This window comes from Anopheles aquasalis, chromosome 2 (assembly GCF_943734665.1).
Source record: "Anopheles aquasalis chromosome 2, idAnoAquaMG_Q_19, whole genome shotgun sequence".
NCBI lineage: Eukaryota > Metazoa > Arthropoda > Insecta > Diptera > Culicidae > Anopheles > Anopheles aquasalis.
Window position 1 is genome coordinate 56,053,147 of NC_064877.1, and position 7,500 is coordinate 56,060,646.

The 7,500-nt window shown below is 52.8% G+C and overlaps 1 protein-coding gene across 5 annotated transcripts in view; it reads right to left on the bottom strand.

The window, feature by feature from the left end:
* The window catches only part of LOC126580900 (uncharacterized), an 87,913-nt gene that overhangs the window by 12,251 nt on the left and 68,162 nt on the right, over positions 1-7,500 (bottom strand). The window lies entirely within an intron of this gene.

Below are 7,500 nucleotides of genomic sequence, written 5' to 3' on the forward strand. Positions count from 1 at the left end.
ATTTTGAGCGTCACACGATCACCTTTGCTGAGGTTCTCCTGCAGCAGTGACAGTACGGTGTGGATGAGGCTAAGGTGTGAGCGGTTAAAGATGGTTTCCAGCTGGTAAAGTCGAGTGCGATCGGGTTCACTCATCCGCACGAAGCGTTCCGTTTCGATCAAGTTGTCCATCTGCACCCGATAGGTTTCGTGAAGTAACCGATAGTGCATGTCCAGGGCGGATTCTGGTTTTGGTTTCTGGTTCTGGATCTCGACCGCCACCGGTTCACTCACGATGCTTTCGTTGGTGCCGGAGACATCCGGAATGGTGGCGATCGTTGGTGGTGCCACAGGTGACGTCACTACTTGATAGATTGACTCTTCTCTCAGCGACGTGTCGGCGGGTTGTTCCGCGCCCTTCACCGGTGTGCGATTGTCAAACGCATGCTTCCCCAGCACCAGACGGCAATGGTTCTCTTCGTGTTTCTCGATCTGTTCGATCGCTTCACGGACATGCCGGTTAAAGTCGTGCAGTGTCCCGGTTGCCTCTCGTCCACCGTTTTGCTGTAACCGCTCCCGGCTTCGGTACTGCAGGAAGAGATCGTTGATGTTGCGTACGTGGCACTTGTCACGTTCGGTCACCGAGGCACTACCACCACCACCACCACCACCACCACCGCCACCACTTAGATTATGATCGTTTCCGGTGCGTTTTCCAACCGGCTGCTTCAAGGGGGCCACCGTCTGCATCACCTTCGGTGCCACGTTCACGATCTTGGCTGCGTTGGAAACGTTCACGTAGTTCACCATCCACCGATCGACATCTGGCGGAGCGGACTTGCTCGCGATCACCCGATTTTCTTCTCCTTTCACATTCTGTCGCTTCATCCCACTCGTGAGCTTCACCTCCGTTGGATCTCTGATCTGGTTCCGGTGGAACTGCATCGGCGTGGCCGTGGACAGGGGCTTGGAGTCCGGAGTGGTACGGATCGGCGTCGTCGTTTGGTTCACTCGCTGCGTGGCTCGGCTATTGTTTCTGACCGTCTTCTGCTTGTGGCACTCCTCTTTGTGGCTTACGGTGGCCAAACTGGACGATTCACTTTCAAACACTTTCAGCAACGATTCGCTCAGCTTCCCGATCCGCTTTCTCGCCGCCGACGACGCCGCCACCACCATCGATTGATGCTCCACGTTCGTGTTCCACTGGCGCAACACCATCCGCTTGTCCGGTCGGGCCTGCCAGCGATCCTGGTTCACTTCGCACGACGCCGCCGTCGTCGTGGAGGATGGTGGACGCGAGGAAGAAGAGTCACGATCCGACGAAGACGATCCAAAGGTTTCGGTCTCTTCCGTGCCGTGTGCCTGTGCTGGCAGCTCGAGTGAAACTTCTTCGTCAAAGTACTGGAAGATGTTGAGGAAACTCTGGCGCATGGCGATCGGTTGTGGTGGTGGCCGATGGTGGTGCTCCTCTCGCTGCATACCGGCACCGGTCAGTGTGTTATGGGGTGCGTCCGGTTCGATGAGTGACTCCAGCGATCCCGAGCTACCCGAGCTCGACGGTGTTCCGGTGTAGCTGCTGACGTGATCGTAGTCCGGTTGGGCATAGCGCGACAACGTACCGTACACACTGTCATACTCTTCCTCTTCCTCCTCTTTCCCGCCATCGATCATCAATCCTGATCGTTGGCCACACGACGTTGGGTTGCTGTACGATGCTTGTAGCGAGTTGACGAACAGATCGAACTCGTGCGTCCCAAGTGAACTCGTGTCGATGTAGTAGCTCGTGTTCTCATCAATCATTTCGGCAAACGCGGCTTGTGCCATCGCGCCCCTCGTAGCAGCTGCTGCTGGCCGCCGCTGCTGGTACACGTTGTAGCTGACCGCTGGCCCGGGTGCCATCGTGCCGCCAAAGGGGGGAAAACTACGGAGTTTCGTTCGTTAATTTGGTCTCTCACGTACGCCAACTGCTGCACACTGCACACGTCGTGACGTTCAACTTTCGCCCCTTTCCAGCCACTTTGCCGACGGCCGAGAAGAGGTTGGTTTTTTGGCACACAATACAATTCGCACAACCCAATTGGGCTAATAATTAGAAATTGGAAAATGCACACACGGGGCGCACAGAGAAAGTTTGCGGGTTTAGCCAAATGGCTTTGGCTTGTTTGCGTTTCGGAGAGCACTCGAACTCGTTTCTGTTTGGAAAGTGCGTGCGCGAAGCAGCAACAACCTGCACGATCGGTCACTGATGTTACTCTGAGGTGGCGAACGGGTGCCACCGGCGGTTTAAGGCAGAACCTTACGGCTACCCGCCGTCCCCCGAGAATGCGGGAATTTTGGAGGTACTTTCCACGAGGACTACGGACGAGGACTACGTGACCGTTTACCTCGCGCCCTATCCTCTAATAGCAACATAATTCCAGCTGCTACCCGCCGAAAAAGGAGCAATTTTTGGGATTTAAGATCGTTCTATCTACCTACGCGAGGTAGCTGGCAGTGACTTGTGGTTCAAATGTTCGCGTTTCGATGTCCTCGGGGTGCGTACCGCGTGAGGCTGGGTACGAATTCCGTCCGAGTAATGCGGGAGCTCCCGGCATTACCTGCTCACTCGCTCAAACGATTGCTAGCGAGTTAAAGACATTGAAGAGACATTTCAGACTATCCTCTTTGCTTGTTACATACTGCATTATGTACTATGTGGCCCATTGTTCTCGAATGGTTTTCCCTTCCCTTTGCCAGGGGAGTGCCATCGAAGCCAGGAGCCTTTTATCTCGACGGTTCGCCTTTGATGAATTGATAAGCTGCGTACAGTATTTCCGGGAAAGTACAGAAAGGGACATCTAGTGCTAGGAATCTAGGACACTCGTGAAAGCCCGAAGCCCGAGGCGACAGCGCGCACGCCATCGATCGATATCCTTTGAAACGCGTCACTCGATGGACTCTTCTCGGTGTGACATTCGTGCGACATGGCCGCATGCTCCCTACCAACCGATGATACTCCTTGGCAGGGCACTTGGCCACACAGTAGTTCGGGACGAGTAGACGCAACTCTCCATTAAGCCCGATTGCACACTGTCGGCGTTGAAAAGGGGGTCATCCGATGACCGGCATTAACCGGCGGTCCGGTGAAAGGTTAGCAAGGATATCACCACCCCCTTGGCCCCCTGGCAAACTGTCAGCCGTCGGTCGTCATAACGCTGGGTCAGCCTGGGATTACACAAGCGGCCAGGACGGACACAATACAACCATATGCCCAAAGCACGGCTCGGCATTACGGTGAGATATGATACCAAATTGCACCAACCAAGCCAGAGGCCAGGCCAGGGCCAAAGCCCCGGAAGCAATGAGAAGCCCAAAAGTTATGTCCGATGAAGTGGCCTTCCTCCGCCCTTTGGCCAAGAGTAAAATTGTGTTATTCTTGATTATCATGAGCCCTGCAGCAGTAGCAGCAGCAGCAATTGCTGCCAGAAATAAATTGGACTCCACTCCGTCTCTGCACCTCCCCCTCCGTTGCGTGAGGACCACGAACTTTCCCTCCCGTCAGATCGGGCCATACACACTCCCTGATACAGGGTGCTGGTGGTGGTGGTGGTGGTGGTGGGGCATGTTTAATGAAATCGTTTAAATGTCGAGGCTCCATTTGCGCTGCTGCCGAAGAGTTACCAACCAGGCGCCCGGTCCAAAAATAAGAAAATCCTTTTCCATGTTCAACACACGAGCTGTTCCGATATGCGGATAAAACATGCGTGCACACAATACGGACACCACGGTGCTTTTTTCACGTCATTTTCCTCCAATCTCTGGCATGTACGGGACTGTTCTCATTAGGTGGAACCCGGGCAACGGTGACACACATTTGTCGCGCTGTTTACAAAAAGGCAAATGGCAGAGATTACACCGTCGTTTAGAGGGGGGGAAAGACGAGGGGCTAGCATGCCATTCACAGGCCTCACTCCATGCTGGTTCCCCTCGTTATGCTGGAGACATGTATTGTTGTCATTCTTGTCGCAGGAATTGTGCTTTCTTCCATTCCATTCTCCTAGCACTGTTGTTGTTCCGCTTCTTTTTTGCAGTGCAAAAACGACAAAGTCGAGAGCAGTTTCATCAGCTGGTAGCAGAAAATTGCGGAGGACCTGAAGAGCTGTTTGCTCATTTGCCTTTGCGCTGCTCCGGGACACAAAAGTGGTGGAAAACACATTGACGAACCGAGGCGCATTTTGTACCCCTTTTTTATGATTTTCCGTCGAATTGGTTCGTTGTAGTTGCCGACCGGGATGCAGAAGAGTGATGCTCGGGCGCTACCCGGACCCCTTAGTGGCGTTCTGTGTGCGATTTATGGCATCATCGCTAACGCCAGGCGTAGCGTGCGTAGGGCTACGGGTACCGCATGCTTAACCCAGATTGCAGGATCTCGCAAGGAAGGTTGGCGGCAATCGACGAATAGCCGCAGGTCGAGGCCGCAGATTGGGCTTTAGCTTAAAGCTTCGATCATTTAGAAATGGGGCTGTGTAGCTTTATAACTATATGAATACAACAAAAAAAAAAGTTCTTGGCAGAAAACAAGGTAATACTTTCATCGTTGGGCGTGGTCTAGGCCGAACAGTTCCTGCCATTCTTTTCGTAAGGAATGCGATTAATGGTTGCTTTCTTGTGCTTGTAGGCTTCTTGTAGACGAATGCAGTGCACATTAAAAAAAACTTTGTTTTTTTACCATATTCAAGTCATGAAATTTTGAGATCAGTCTTAAAAATCAGATCGACCTTCAATTGGAAATGACAATCTGCAGAAATTCATGATTCTCTTCTCTTCCTAAACTCGAAAATTAGAGAAATTTGTGAGACTTGGGTATAGAAGTGCAATCACGAAGCAACTGTCAGTCAAAGCACTATCATCTCTGCGCATAACTGATCACCAGAATGATGTGTCCCATTTCCAAACGTTCTACGGCTTGGTATGAATACTGGAAAAGCAAAATCACTTTTCAGCTGATTTCTCCTTCGAATGCAGTTCTCTCAATCCGCATTTTGCACGGTTCGTTACGTTACCACCTCTCCAACACCATTATGACCTCTCTCTGTCACCCGTCGATCCTCCTTTCCATCACTCCTCCAGCCGGTCAATGGCACGCTAGTACTCACCTAAAACGAGAACAAGCAAAACGGGAATAGAACATTAGAATCGAGATTTTGAGCGTGACGGAGCAGTGGATCTAAAAAAAAAAGACCAAACCCCCGGACGAAATCAGACGCATTTTGCCGACATGAAACCCCTTGTATGCCCCGAAGAAAAGGTCAAACCGGTGGCCACCGCCGTAATATAAATTATTTACAAAAAAGCACGCGCACAACGGGGCCGGTGCGTCCTGTACGCTACGAGAAATGGCGAGCAGCATTCCATTTCATTACCCGCCGCGGCGCGGGCACCGCCGTTCTTCTTCTACCACGTTCGATGCCATCGTAAACAGTCTGGCGTCAAACTTCCGCACGGTTTTTGGCCCCGTTGTCCCTCCGATCAACCCTTTTCTCGTTCGGTCTGGTAGGACTGGCATTGGATCCGGGACTGGGAGTCCAATGAACCTCGGGTCTCGGGCCCGGTACATGAAAAAGCCGCAAAACAGTGCCAATGCCCGTCCCCCGTCTGCAACACTCCAGGTGTGGTCCAGCAGGCCATCCGCCCAACCGTATGGTTCCGCGTATTTGCTACCTTTCGCCGTATGGACGCTCCCGTGCGGGCATTTTATGCAAAATTTATGATCCTAACAAATGAGCCACGAACCCCTTCCGAAATGCGCGTTCCGTACGGGACTGACCACACAATAGGGCCGTGGCCCAAACCAAGGAGGGAAGAAAGTGAAAAGTGTTTGGTTTCGCCGCCGCCACAGCCGCCTTGGTGCGAGGTATTGCGCCACACCATGTTTACTGGCTGGAACATATGTGCGCGGCCCGTTACTGGTAAGTGGCGATCAGTTGTTGTGCTAATGGTGAGATGATACACCCCGAAACAACGTAACCGACCTCGGCTAAATGCATCTCGGTGAGGGCTGAGCAGGCCAGATTTCTCCCTGGTAATGGCAAGGCAAACGGTGTCGAAGCTCATGTCACACCCTTTGTGTCACGAAAGCATTGAGTTGGCATGTAATGTGCGTTGCCCGTAGAGACGATGTTAGTCTGCTGCGTTTCCTGAGATCATACCGCGACACATCAACACACCGTGCACGATGACGTAAAAGCTGGGCTTGATGAGTTCCTGATTTCTCTCCGAAAAGTCCATGACGTCATAATGTGGCACTTGAGAAGCAACTGTAACGATGATGGCCCCCGATGCGTACAGTAATCAATCTCCTGGGGGGGGAGGAACAGAACTGCATCATTAAGTACCCCACAATTCCCTCGCCAATTCGTTCGTAGGAAGCAGCGCACCACAGCAGGCTCCCTAGCGATCCTAGGAGGCTCTCCGGCCCTAGCGCGTTTCCTTTTGGTGCGCCTCCATTTTTACACTCCGTAGCACCACTCTTTGCATCGCATTTGTTTGGTTACATAACGAGAGGCAGCAGCAGCAGCAGCAGCAGCAAGGTTCGCCACTTGCTGCGGCATTGTTTGCATGCACCACATCGTCATCATCATCACCGTAGTCGCTGGTTTGTTTACACCGCGCGATGCGACGGTGAGTCACGTGTAGTGTTTGCCACGCGGGACGGAAAGGACGGCTGGTCTCTCCCGGGCCCGTGATAGCGACGACGCGAATCCTCCTGTTGCTCGGTAGTGCAAGCAGGAGTCGCTCCAATCTTGTGCTCCTTCTGAAGGTAACCTCGTGGCATTCACACGGTCACAGAGGACTCCTTGCTCTCTTCTATCACTGCTCTCTCTCTCTCTCTCCCGCACACAAACACTCACAAGTTCAGCATACGGTTTGGTGCAAGGCATCCTTTGCACAATGAAAAATGTGGAGCAAACTGAGAGGAAAACGGAACGGAAGGAACCAAACCATAAATTTCCCTCTTTGGGCAGCCAAGAAAACAGGATACACACTATTCAGACGGGGCTTGTTTGCATTGTACTACAAACAGAGCCCTTCCCCTCCCAGAATGACTCACTGAACGATGATGATGTGAAAGACCCCAAAATAGCACGCCTCATACCTCTTTAAAGCTTGAACTAATCATCCTTGCTTGCTGCTGCCCGTCCGAAGGTGTAGGAGGCTCGTCTGCTTCGTGGGTGTGTGCGTGTGTCTGTCGCCGCTGCGCTACTCAGTGACAGCTGAGCGGCCAATGTTTCCGGTGTCCTTCGGGCACACACCCTCCCGAGACTCGCAACGCGGTACACTCTACACGCGATTCGATGCGCGTGGGAGTGTGCGTTTCGGTTCTCTATCTCGCACGTCCCGCAGGACACGAACACGCACACTCAGACAGACCACGGGGGGAGCCTTCTCGATGGGCGCTTCTTCGATGACGTTACACTACGACCCCACTGCGACTGGTACTGCTGCTGCTGCTGCTGCTGCTGCGGCTACTACATCCATCGTC